This window comes from Megascapheus bottae, chromosome X, assembly GCF_031878675.1.
Source record: "Megascapheus bottae isolate mThoBot1 chromosome X, mThoBot2.hap1, whole genome shotgun sequence".
In the NCBI taxonomy this organism is placed as follows: domain Eukaryota; kingdom Metazoa; phylum Chordata; class Mammalia; order Rodentia; family Geomyidae; genus Megascapheus; species Megascapheus bottae.
Genome location: NC_143547.1, coordinates 29,572,138 through 29,584,680, shown reverse-complemented (window position 1 = coordinate 29,584,680; position 12,543 = coordinate 29,572,138). Strand labels below are relative to the sequence as shown.

At 45.3% G+C, this 12,543-nt stretch overlaps 1 long non-coding RNA gene across 1 annotated transcript; it reads right to left on the bottom strand.

The window, feature by feature from the left end:
- Positions 1-1,472: 1,472 nt before the first annotated feature.
- Positions 1,473-4,762, bottom strand: LOC150040697 (uncharacterized). The gene is made up of 3 exons (XR_016533847.1): positions 4,401-4,762; positions 4,218-4,323; positions 1,473-1,662 (listed from the first exon to the last, which is right to left on the bottom strand). It is a non-coding gene; the product is annotated as an uncharacterized LOC150040697 (long non-coding RNA).
- Positions 4,763-12,543: the final 7,781 nt, after the last annotated feature.

The window sequence follows — 12,543 nt, the reverse complement described above, 5'->3', positions numbered from 1 at the left end:
ATTGCAGGTTTGAGCCACTGATCCCAGCTTCATGTGTTTTTCTTTGCTTGCATTTCAGCACTGGGGATTAAACCCAGAACCTTGAAATTGCTGGCCAAGTGCTCTACTATTGTCATGCCCACAGTGTTTTCTTATTTTTTTTTTGAGAAAGGGTTTCATTGCCTTTCCTAGCTGACCTTGAACTCACAATCTTCCTGTCTTTGCATCCCGAGAGCCTGAAATTAAAGGTGTTTACCATCAAGCCTAGCTTCATTATACTTTATATTGTGACAGTATGAGTGCTTGAACTCAAGGCCTCTCACTCTCATAACTGTGACTCTTTTTTTTGTGCCAATCCTGGGGCTTGAACTCAGCTCCTGTGCACTGTCCTTGGGTTTCCTCAAGGCTACAGCTCTACCACTTAGCCACTGCACCACTTCTGGCTTTTTATGTGGTACTGAGCAATAGAATCCAGGTCTTTCTGCATGCTAGGCAAGCACTCTACCACTCTACCCTGTCCCCCACCCCCACATGAGCTCTTTAAGGATCCTTTTCATTTCCACCTTTCCTTTTTAATCACTTCATTGTGGGCATTGCTGGAGTTGAATTTATGGCCTGCCCTTCCTAAAACTTGTCAGGACTTATTTGGACACGAGGCTCTCATGGCTCTTCCTGTCCGGGTTTGGATTTGCTCTCCTCGATGTGAGTGTCCTCAAGGCTCCTGGGTAGCTGTTATTCCAGGCAGGAGCTGCTGGCTCCTAGTGTGTCTGCTTTATTTAATGCTCTATCTCCAACATCTGGAACTTTCATTGCTCGCTTTACAAGCTACCCCTTAAAAGAGTCCCAGTCATTGTGCAAACTCATTGCAGGAAAGAAATGAGTGAACACAGCTCTTCTTGAGGTCTCAGTTTACCTTTACTTATCCTTAGAAAAGGGTCCTCCAAGACATTTTTTGCCAGTGATCTGCCACTTGAGCCACAGCACCACTTCTGGCTTTTTTTCCCTATATATGTGGTACTGAGGAATTGAACCCGGGTCTTTGTGCGTGCTCGGCAAGCACTCTACCACTAGGCCAAGCTCCCTGCCTCCAAGAAATCTTTAACAAAGATGAGATGACTGAGACCAGTCATTTCAAATGGTATTTTTATTCTTTCTCTTAACCTCAGAAAAATCTTGAGTAGCCATTGGGGCCAGGAAGTGGAGTAGGGACTGGGCTGGGTAAGGACCCCGGATGTCCCACCTTCCCTCTCCATTTCCCATGGTATTTGGAGTTGGGATTGAGACTAGAGTCACCACTCCATAGAAAGGGTTCAGGAGAGGGGGGTGGGGGGAGGGTAATGGGTACCAAGACATGTGAAAGGGTATCAATGTATGTGAATTAATGCACCTTCTATCTGGCAAATATCATGTAACCCTTTTATTAATTACAATAAAAATATATTTAAAAAAATAAAAAAATCAAATCAAATTGTAATGGAGAAATATTAAAAAAAAAAAAAAACAGGGTTCAGGAAAACGGCCCATTTCCCTCGACACAGAGACTCATGCTCTCGGGCATAGACTGGGTTAAGACAGTCCACGTCTTTGTTCACAACTGTGGCTTTGATCTCTAGTCCATTCAGTAGGCAGGAGGCCCAGACTGATTTTCCTGAGGTGGATTCTGAGGATGTCAACACACAGGGCCTGCAGGAGAGAAGAGCAAAAGATGGGGCTGTCAGAAACTCCTCACCAGTCTCTGTTTCAGTAGGCTCCTGAAATCTATTTCACCCCCACAAGCCAAAACTGTCCCATCCATTCCTGACTCTCCTCCTTTCCTTCATCTCCTACTTTAATAAAAAAATATGTTCAGGGTGATGTATAGAGGGGTTACCGTTACATATATAATGTAGTGGGTATATTTCTTCTTGAAAATTGTTACTCCCTTCCATGTTTTTCTCCCACTTTCTCTCACCCCCACACTACCACAATGTAAGATTCATTTCCACATATTGTGATCATTTGTGTTACATTGGTGCATCCTTTGTCCTTAGTCTCATTAGTCAGTGTTTTTTTTTTTTTTTGCCAGTCCTGGGCTTCAGCTCAGGGCCTGAGCGCTGTCCTTGGACTTTCTCAAGGCCAGAGCTCTACCACTTGACCTCAGCACCACTTCCAGCTTTTTTCTATGTATGTGGTACCGAGGAGTTGAACTCAGGTCTTCGTGCATGCTAGGCAAGCATTCTACCACTAGGCCAAACTCCCGGCCTAGTCAGTGTTCTTAATGAATTGTTTATTTATATTATTTTATTAAAAGACTATATTACCCAAAGCTGTGGCTCATGCCTGTGATCCTAGCTACTCAGGAGACTGAGATCTGAGGATCAAGGTTCAAAGCCAGCCCTGGCACAAAAGGGCCTGAGACTCTTATCTCCAATTAACCACTAGAAGAAAAGAAAATGGGCTTGATTCAAGGCTAGGGACATAGCCTTGAGCTGAAGAGCTCAGAGTCAAAGTTCAGGCTGAGTTCAAGCTCCATTACCCACAAAAAATTTTTTTATTAATATTGATTTTTTTGCCAGTGATGTGGCTTGAACTTAAGGCCTGGGCAATGAATCTGAGCCTCTCTGTGCTCAAGTCTAGCACACTACCTTTTGAGACACAGCACCACTCTGGCCTTTTCTGTGTTTGTGATGATGATTTTTTTGTAGGTCATGGAGCTTAAACTCTGGGCCTGGGCACTGTCCCTGAGCTCTTCAGATCAAGGCTACCACCTCACCCCTTGAGCCTTCTCTACCCTTCTCTAGTGATTAATTGGATATAAGAGTCACAAGGTCTTTTGTGCCTGGGCTTGCTTTGAACCGCTCAGATCTCAGTCTCCTGGGTAGCTAGGATTACAGGTGTGAGGCAACGGGCCTGGCTTGATTTTTTACATCATATTTCAAATGTCAAGTTTAACAAACAAGTATTCAAGAATGGAATCTTTATGTGCAATCACTGGCACATAAATTTAAGAATAAAATTAAAATTGAGCTGAGAGTTTGTGATCTATATATCGATATCTCTATAGAATATATATCCTATCGTATATGTATATGTCTATATAGTTATAGTTATATCTCCAAGTTTATGTTAATGACCTTGAGTAAATGCATATTGAGTGATTGCTCTTGTACTGCTTGATGTAATATCCTTATCATAACCTGGATTATGATGCTCAGGGTAGATGCCCAGGAGTGGTATGGCTGGGTTGTACAGAAGATCTATGTTTAGGTTTTTGAAAAACCTCCAAACTGCCTTCTAGAGTGGTTGTACTAGTTTACATTCCCACCAGCAATGCAGCAGGGTTGCTCTTTCTCCATATCCTCACCAGCATTTGTTGTTGTCTGTCATCTCCTACTTTTAAAAATGTATTTATCTGTACTGTTCTGGCTCAGGGCCCCACATTTGTGAGAAAGGAGCTCTATCATGTGAGCTGTGCATGCCCTAATCCCATTTTGCTTTCAGTATATTTTCAGGTAGAAACATGCATTTCTTTCTTTCTTTTTTTTAACCAGTCCTGGGCCTTGAACTTGGGGCCTGAGCACTGTCCTTGGGCTTTCTGAAGGCTAGAGCTCTACCACTGGAGCCACAGCACCATTTCCAGCATTTTTTCTGTGTATGTGGTACCAAGGAATTGAACCCGAGTCTTCGTGCATGCTAGGCAAGCACTGTACTACGAGGCCAAACTCCTGGCCCAGAAACAAGCATTTCATCTAGGCTAGAGTCACATCAAGATTCTTCTACCAAATTCTCCCATATAGCAGGTGATTACAAGTATAACCACTACACCTGGCCCTAAAACTCCTCCTACAAGCCAGCAGTTTCTTGAATCCTCCATTTTGAAAATGCTTCCACCTCTCTTCACAATAGCTCTCCCTCATCTGCCTGAAGAATCCACCCTCTAGAACGATCCCATTTTGCAATACTAGGGATGGGACACAAGGGGTCATGCATGCTAGAAAAGCATTCTCCCACTGAGTTCCATCTCTAGCCTCTCTGCCTCTTCCAGTATCTTAGACGCTTGCAGGTGCTCTATCTGCTCTGTCCCTTCTTAAGACAATTGCCCTTAGTCTTGTAACCCTCCCCCCATTCCTGGCTTCATCCTTCCTCTATTTCCCACAGCTCCATCCTGACAATGTTCCACTAATGTCACTATATCTAAGAACAAGCATTCTTGCTGAATGCTGCCTCTTTTCTCCTGCCCTTAACCATGGGGTGCTCACCTGACTATTGGGCTATTGGCACAAAGGGGGTCCACAAAACCAGGTACCAGATGAAGGGTGAAGGTTCAGGTGGAGAGCCAGATGACACTTGTGCCTTACTTGGAGGCTGAAGGATAAGAAGGGCAGGAGTCAAGCTAAGTGCAGGTACAAGGTCAGGCTGGGGACTGGGTAGAAGGTACTGACCGATATTCCACAAGGTTCCCTGTATGAATGGAACACGCCAACAAAAATAGTAATGCCAGCCAGCATGATCAAGGTTACAGCAAGCACAAGTATTAGCTTGTAAGCAGCAGCATTCTCCAGAACTGTGGTGAGACAAAGGCAAGTCAGGGAAGAGGACTCACGTGCTGTCCCCTCCTGAATGGGAGAAGGTCATTGTGTGTGTGCACGTGTGTGCCAGTACTGGGGCTTCAGTTCAGGGTCTATGCTGTCCTTACTCCTCTTCCAGCTTTTTTCCATACTTTTCTTTTCCTTTTCTTTCTTTCTTTCTTTGCATATGTGGTAAATTGGCGATAAGTCTCTTGGACATTACTGCTTAGGTTGGCTTTTGATATGTAACTATCAGATTTCAGCTGCCTGCGTAGCTAGGATTCTAGTTATGAGCCACTAGCAACTGTCTCTATTACTATATCTTGAGCTCGACCTTGTCTGAAATCCCTATTTTCTCCTCCAAAGACTGTGTTTCTGCCTTGTGTGACTGTCCCTCTATGTCTCCGTTGTCTAAATGAGCTTCATACCTCCACTCTAATAAAATCTTTTCACTCTGCCTCTGTATGAAATCCTTTCATTCTGCCTCCCCTTTAGATAAGCATCTGCCCTACTCCCTAGTCTCCAAGTCCTGCCTTTGTCTCCATTTATCCAGCTCTACGTTGCTATGGAGACCTATCTGACCTTAAACTTGAGATCCTCCTGCCTCAGCCCTCTGACTGTTGGGAATACAGACATGTGTTATCACATCCAGATTCATCTTCTTTCTTCATCATCTTGGTGCTTCTATCTTCTGATTAACTGTTTCTGCCTGTCTCTTCTGTCTAGCCATCCATCTGTGCCTCTTTCCTCTGACTGAACTAGTGCTCTTACCTGTTGAGCCTTCCTTTCCTGACATTCCTGTCCCCACCGCTTCTGTCAGGCCACCAATTTTTGCCTTAACTGTCCCAGACAACTCTGCCTTTCTGTGTGTCCATTCCTGTAACTCCTTGTATCTAACAACTCTCTCCACTGCCAGAGCTCCAGCCTCTTTCCAAATAGCTGAGTCTATGACTTCTATTCATCCTCTCCTGGTACCCAGCTTCCTGGGAATTCTTGCCACACACCTCCCAATCCCGACTAGAATTAGTACCCTCCACAGAGTTAAGGCCATGGCAAGGAGGATGGTGAGGCACACGAAATGGCTAAGCTGGTCTTGGTGGTTGTATATATGGACTATTGCTTCTGGCATACAATCTGGAACAATAAAGAAGAAACGTGGCATTCAGGATGTGACAGGCACATGAGGACTGATACCCCAAACCTCACTCTCACAGCGCCAGAAATCTACACAGGAGCTGAGCATCCATCCTCCTCTTGGAAATTGTTGGGTCCATGATCAGGGAGGAAAGAAGCTCAGAGACTTTTGTCCCAGTTCCCTACCCTGGCCATACTCACTGGAGAAGACTAGGTGTCCAAAGGTGACCAGGAGTCTTTACATGAAGAACATGGCCCCAAGACACACACTGGCCACAGCCTACATCCTACACTAGAAAGGACTAAGGTCTAAAGGTTATGAAATTGATATGCTGATTGTCTTGGATTGGCCCTGGCCCAGAAACCCCCTGAGCCCCCTACTCCCATATTGGTATTCAGCTTGTACCTACTGGGGTGCTAAGTGACTAGCCAAGCCTCCCTCCTCTGCCCCCCTCACCTATTCTGCCCCCATGTTACCCATTTTGCCCACCATTACCTCTTCCTTCCATCTGAAAGTCTATGCTGTCCCTCTGTGTGTCATCATCCACATATGTCCCCTCTGCTTTATCTCTACCTCCCTTCCCTGTTAACATATCTTTTCCTTGACCATTTGAACACCTCTCTTCCCCAGCCCATCCACACTGACCTGCATTTCAGCTGACTGTCGGATCTCCACCATCCTCTCAGATCCTCAGAGTTAAAAAAAAATCTCACTCAACAATCACGGTTGTCTTTCTTTGCCTGAGGGCTCTGGACTACCAAAAACCCCGCTCATCACAGTCTAACTAAAGCTAAAGTTCCAACACTGCTATAGGAACCAATGGACATAATGAGTGCCCCTCTCAATGGAGTCATCACACAGGCCCCCTGGCTGCCCACTTTTCGGCAGAGTTCCAGGTAGATGGGCAGGACCTCAGGATAGCACACGGTCCGATGTCATAATGGGCACTGTGAAAGCATTTCTGCAGGCCCAGAGACAGTCCATGGGGTTAGGATATCAGACTCCCTCAGTCTCTCTGTCAGACTCTCTATCAGACACTTTTCAACCCCTGAGTTTGAACATTGTTTCTACCATAAATAAAACAGTAGGGGCCAGAACAGGAGGGTCTGGGTATGGTGGTAATGTAACATAACTCAGTCAGCAAGAAACAGAGAAGCCACATTTTGAAAGATCGAATTGAGGGTTTTTATTGTAGAGCTGGCATCTGCAGGTGGACTCTGGTCTCGAAGACCTGCAGCCCAGAACAAAGCTTGAACCAAGCACAGGTACTCAAGGCTTGAACTGGGGGCCTAAGTGATCTCTCAGCTTTCTTTGTCAGTCGTGGAGCTTGAACCCTGGGCCTGGGTGCTGTCCCTGAGCTCTTCAGCTCAAGGTTACCCCCCTACTCCTTGAGCCACAGGGCCACTTGCAGTTTTCTAGTGATTAATTGGAGATAAGAATCTCCCTGACTTCAGTGCCATGCAGGCTTTGAACTACGATCCTCAGATCTCAGCCTTCTGAGTAGTTAGGATTTATAGGCGTGAGCCACCACATCCAGCTTTGTCTCAGCTTTTTCACTAAAGGCTAATGATATACCAGTTGAGTTAGAGCTCCACTCTTAGCTTTCTTGCATTAGTGGTAATAAAACTCTGAGGACTTTCCTGCCTTAGCTTACTCTGAACTGGGATCCCCCAGACCCTTAAAGGCACAATAGCCAGGTTCCCATGGCTCAAGCCTCCAATTAGTGTAGAAACCTTTATTTCAAGCCCCAGCACCAGTAATAAGAAAAGAATTCTTAGCTTCTAGATATTTTCAGTGAAACCAATCATTGAACAAGATACACATGGTGGCTCATGCCTGTTATCTTAACTGCTCAGGAGGCTGAGATCTGAGGGTTATGGTTCAAAGTCAGCTCTGGTAGGAAAGCCTGTGAGATTCTTACCTTCAATGAATCAACAAAAAAATGCTGGAAGTGTAGCAGTGGCTCAAGTAGTAGAATGTGTGCCTTGAGCAAAACAAGCTCAGGGAGGATGCCTAAGTCCTGAGTTCAAGCCCCAGCACTAGCACAAAACACACAAAAAAAACACCCCTAAGCTTTCAGTTAACCATAAACCAATTACATCAGAGTCAGAACGACAAAAACAGACACATACATACACTCGATGCCAAGTCCAGGAACCAGAGTCAGGTCAGTCCTGAATACATAGAGCTCTGTTTCAATATAGATTGAGGAGCTGAGAGTGGAATTCACCCCTGTAGCCCAGCATTCTCTAACCTTAGCTCTTGGGAGACTCAGGTGGGAGGATGAAGAAGGAGGATTGCTAGTTCAAGGTCATATTCGCTACATAGTGAAGCTCTGTCTATAAATACAGGAGTTATACATATGGCTCAGTGGTAGAATGCTTTCCGAGTATACAAGCGGCCCAGAACAGGGAAAAAATATAAATGAGTCAAACAATAGAAGGATCATGACATGTGTGTATTTGGAAACACAACAGCATACTTTCAATTCCAGTGGACACAATCTGACAGATCACACCATAGGATAAGGCTAGAAACAATCATCTAGTCAGAACAACCAAACCTTTGTGATTGTAACTGCAGTACAGAAGATATCTACCATTACAATTAGGAATCACACACACACACACACACACACACACACACACACACACACGCACAAACTTGAAACGATTCATCAGAACTTTCACCAAATCAGAGATGAATTGAGTTAAACACAAACATATCATACCACTGGAACCCTGGAGCTAGACAGATTTTAAAAGCTTGATAAGCTCACAGAATCAGCTGGACAGGAAAGTATGAGTGGCTAAGTGTCACAGGGATATGTTTGGAATGACAATATATAGTATTTAGCTTTCACATATCACATGACCAACTAGAGAGAATCAGCCAGTACAGCAGTCACAGAGTTAAACTGGATCAATACATTCACATACACAAAGCTCTCTCTTTCTGTCTTTCTGTCTGCAGTACATTCACATACACAAAACTGTCTCTCTGTCTCTGTCTCTTTCTCTGTCTGTCTCTGTCTCTCTGTCTCTCTCTGTCTCTCTATCTCTGTCTCTCTGTCTCTCGCTCTCTCTGTCTCTCTGTCTTTCTCTCTCTCTCTCTCTCTCTCTCTCTCTCTCTCTCTCTCTCACACACACACACACACACACACACACACACACACACACACACACATACAAGCATCAGCTACAATGGAAATTCAGAAACCACTGCCAGCCAGTCAGCCTGAGGAACACTCCCAGAATCAGCACATGGTCTGCAGGCCTCCTAGAATCCACAAGAGTCACAGATACTTTAGCCATTTGACCATCCACAGGAGTTGTTGGTGTGGACCCAGTGGCCCCCTCTCTCCTAGCTTAGCATGCTCTTTCCCTAGGCAGCATTAGGCTCATTCAGTAGAGGTAGTAAACAATTAGCTACCACCCCCTTCACCTGAGATGGCACTCCTTTGGTCTGCTATAACCATATAAGGCAGGAAGGTCCCCTAAACCTCACAGGTCATATAGGTCACCTGAGATGGCACTCCTTTAGTCAGTTATGACCAAATAAAGCAGCAAGAGTCCCTAAATCTTGCAGGTTATAAGAGGTCACCTAACACAATAGCCAGCACTTCTCTCTTTCAAGAAGGGGTCTTGTCAATCCTTTGCTGGCAATAAACCTTTTCTTGGTTCTCTGTACCTGGATGGGATGTCGGCATGATTTTCTGGCAAAGTCTAATATTCTCCAACAGATGTTATCTGGCCAGCCCGATTCCCCAAACAGAAGTCCTGAGAGGCTGAGTGCAGGTCCCATGCTCACCTGTAACGCTAGCTATTCCAAAGGCTAAAATCTGAGAAACATGGTTCAAAGAGAGCCTGGGTTAGGAGAGTCTGTGAGACAGTTTTCTCTAGGCAGCTACCAAAAACCCAGAAGTGGAGCTGTGGCTCAAATGTGTTTTTCTTTGTTTATATTTCAGTACTGGGGATTGAAACCAGAACTTTGAACTTGCTGGGCAAGTGCTCTACCATGGGAATTATGCTCTCAGTCTTTTTTCTTTTCTTTTCTGCCAGTCCTGGGGCTTGAACTCAGGGCCTGCGCACTGTCCTTGAGATTTTTCAAGGCTAGCACTCTATCACTTGAGCACCACTTCCAGCTTTTTCTGTGTATGTGCTACCGAGGAATTGAACCCAGAGCTTCATGCATACTAGGCAAGCACCCTACCACTGGGCCACACTCCTAGCCCCTTTTTTCTTTTTAATGAGACAGGTTCTCACTAACTTTTCCAGCTGGCTTTGATCTTACAGTTCTCCTACCTCTGCATCCTCAGTAGCTGGGATTACAGGTGGAAACCACCAACCCTGGTTACACTATATTTACGTGTGTGTGTGTGTGTGTGTGTGTGTGTGTTTTGTTTGTGCCAGTACTAGTGCTTGAATTCAGGGCCTCTCACTCTCAAGACTGGGACTCCTATTACTTCATCCATATTTTTACTTTTGCCTTCTGGCTGGTTCACTGGAAATAAGAGTCTCAGGGAATTTTGTGCTCAGGCTGGTTTAGAACTGTGATACTCAGAACTGTAGTCTTTTGAGTAGCTAGGACTGGCTTCATGCTTGAGGAACTTATGAGGTTTTTTGTGCAGGTATTGGGTCTTGAACTCAGGGCCTGGGTGCTGTCCCTGAGTTTTCCTGCCAAAGGCTAATGCTCTGCCCTTCAGGCACAGTTCCATATCAGTCTTTTGGTAGTTTATTGGAGGTAAGAGTCTCACGGACTTTTCTGCCTGAGCTGGATTCAAACCTTGATCATCAGATCTCAGCCTTCTGTGTAGCTAGGATTGCAGTCCTGCGTCATCTATGCCTAGGGCATGAGAGTCCTTTTCATTTCACTGTTCCATTTGCAACTGCATCATTTTTTCTCTCTTTCTTTTGGCATGGCTGGTGTTTGACGTTGGGGTCTTGGACTCATTAGGATGTGACTCAGGCCTCCTGTCATCTCCTGTATCGTTGAAATGTCCAGTTCATTCCAGAGAATTTTTTTCTGAGCAATTGAACAATTTAAATCCAGTATTTTCTGTGGTTATTCTAAGTGATTATTTGCATCTGGGAACAGATGGAACAGACTGGAAGAATTGGAAGTTTGTATTTCTAATCTACAGAGTATCAGAGGCTGAGCTCAGCCAGTGTTTGTCTCCCTTCTCTTTGTCTATGACTCCCAGGGAAGCTACCAGCGCTTCTGTCTTAGCCAACAAGCCCTGCTCTAGGCATCTAGATTGCAGTCAGCTGCAATTGCCCAGGCTGGAGGGTGGACACTATGGAAAGGGATACTGAGTTGTGGTCATCATTCATGGGACTGCACTTTTCTTTGTGCTCCATTTCCTCCATGGGTTTGATCTTTGTTGGTGGTGGTCCTGGGGCTTGAATGCAGAGCCTGGACACTGACGTCTTTTGTTCAACACTAGGCCTCTACAACTTGAGCCACAGCACTACTTCCACCCATTTCCTGAATACTTTATTGGAGATAAAGTCTCACAAACTTTCCTTTCCTGGCTGGCTTCAACCATCAATCCACAGATCTCAGCCTCCTGAGTAGCCAAGATTACAGGCAGGAGTCAATGAATGGCACTTGTTAGTTTTTTTGCCTTTTTATGGCAGTGGGGCATGAATTCAGGACCTTGGGTTTGCCAGGCTCATAGGAACCTATCAATCACTTGAATTACCAATTAGACCACAAGAAGTGGGACTTGGCTCAAGGGAAGGGTGGTAGACTTGAGTTGAAGAGCTCAGGGACGGCACCCAGGCCGAGTGCAAGCTCCATGACCCACAAAAATAAGTGTTTCTTGGAGCCGGGAGTTTGGCCTATTGGTAGAGTGCTTGCCTAGCATGCACGAAGACCTAGGTTTGATTCCTTGGTACCACCCTACCCTTGAGCCAAGTCCCACTTCTTGTTTTCTAGAGGTTAATTAGATATAAGAGTCTCAGGTCCTTTTGTGCCCGGGCTGGCTTTGAACCTTGATCCTCAGATCTCAGCCTCCTGAATAGCTAGGATTACAGGTATGAGCCACCATGCTCGGCAAAAAACATGTTTAAGTTAAAGAAAAATTATTTGAAAGACTGGGAGTGGGGCTCATCTATCATGTGTTAAACCCTGGAATTGATTCCCACTTCATAATTTTTTAAAAAAAAACTAACTTGGAAAAGTCGTTCATAAATTGCTCAGTTTTAGAGTAATATCTTTTTCACCCATTAAGATGTCAAACATCTGGTGAGTTTTTTATTTTATTTTTTTTTGCCAGTCCTGGCGCTTGAACTTCAAGCGTGGGCACTGTCCTTGAGCGTTCTCAAGGCTAGTGCTCTTCCACTTGAGCCACAGCACCACTTCTGTTTTTGGTTGTTTGTTTTTTCGTGTGCATGTGGCACCGAGGAGGGCTACGCAAGCACTCTACCACTAGGCCACACTCTGGGCCCCACATCATTTTTTTGTAACTCATACTTCTTGTAAAGACTTGGGTAAAATTGGCCCTTAGATACTTACCCTAGCTTCTCCTTCCTCTTGCTTGGATCTGCAGTGTCAGACCTACATCAGGGTGTCTGGCACAACCTTTTCCTAGATAACTGTGATGCAAGCTTCTTCTGGTCATCAGAGGGCCCTGAGGACAGCGAGTGGCAGAGCGCCAGCTATCACACCCTAGAAGGAACTGAAACTGCCACAGAAGGTCCGTCATCACCAAGAGCTGCCAGGCACCCTCCCTCTCACCCCCTCCTCAGAGCTGCCAATATCAAGCTCAGCATCTTGGGCAAGCTCTTAGGAAGCGGCGATTGCGTGGCCTCATATCAGCAGTGCCTGTGGGCCCGTGGTGGGTACGCGGTGTGGGGGGGGGTGGAACAAGAAGGGCAT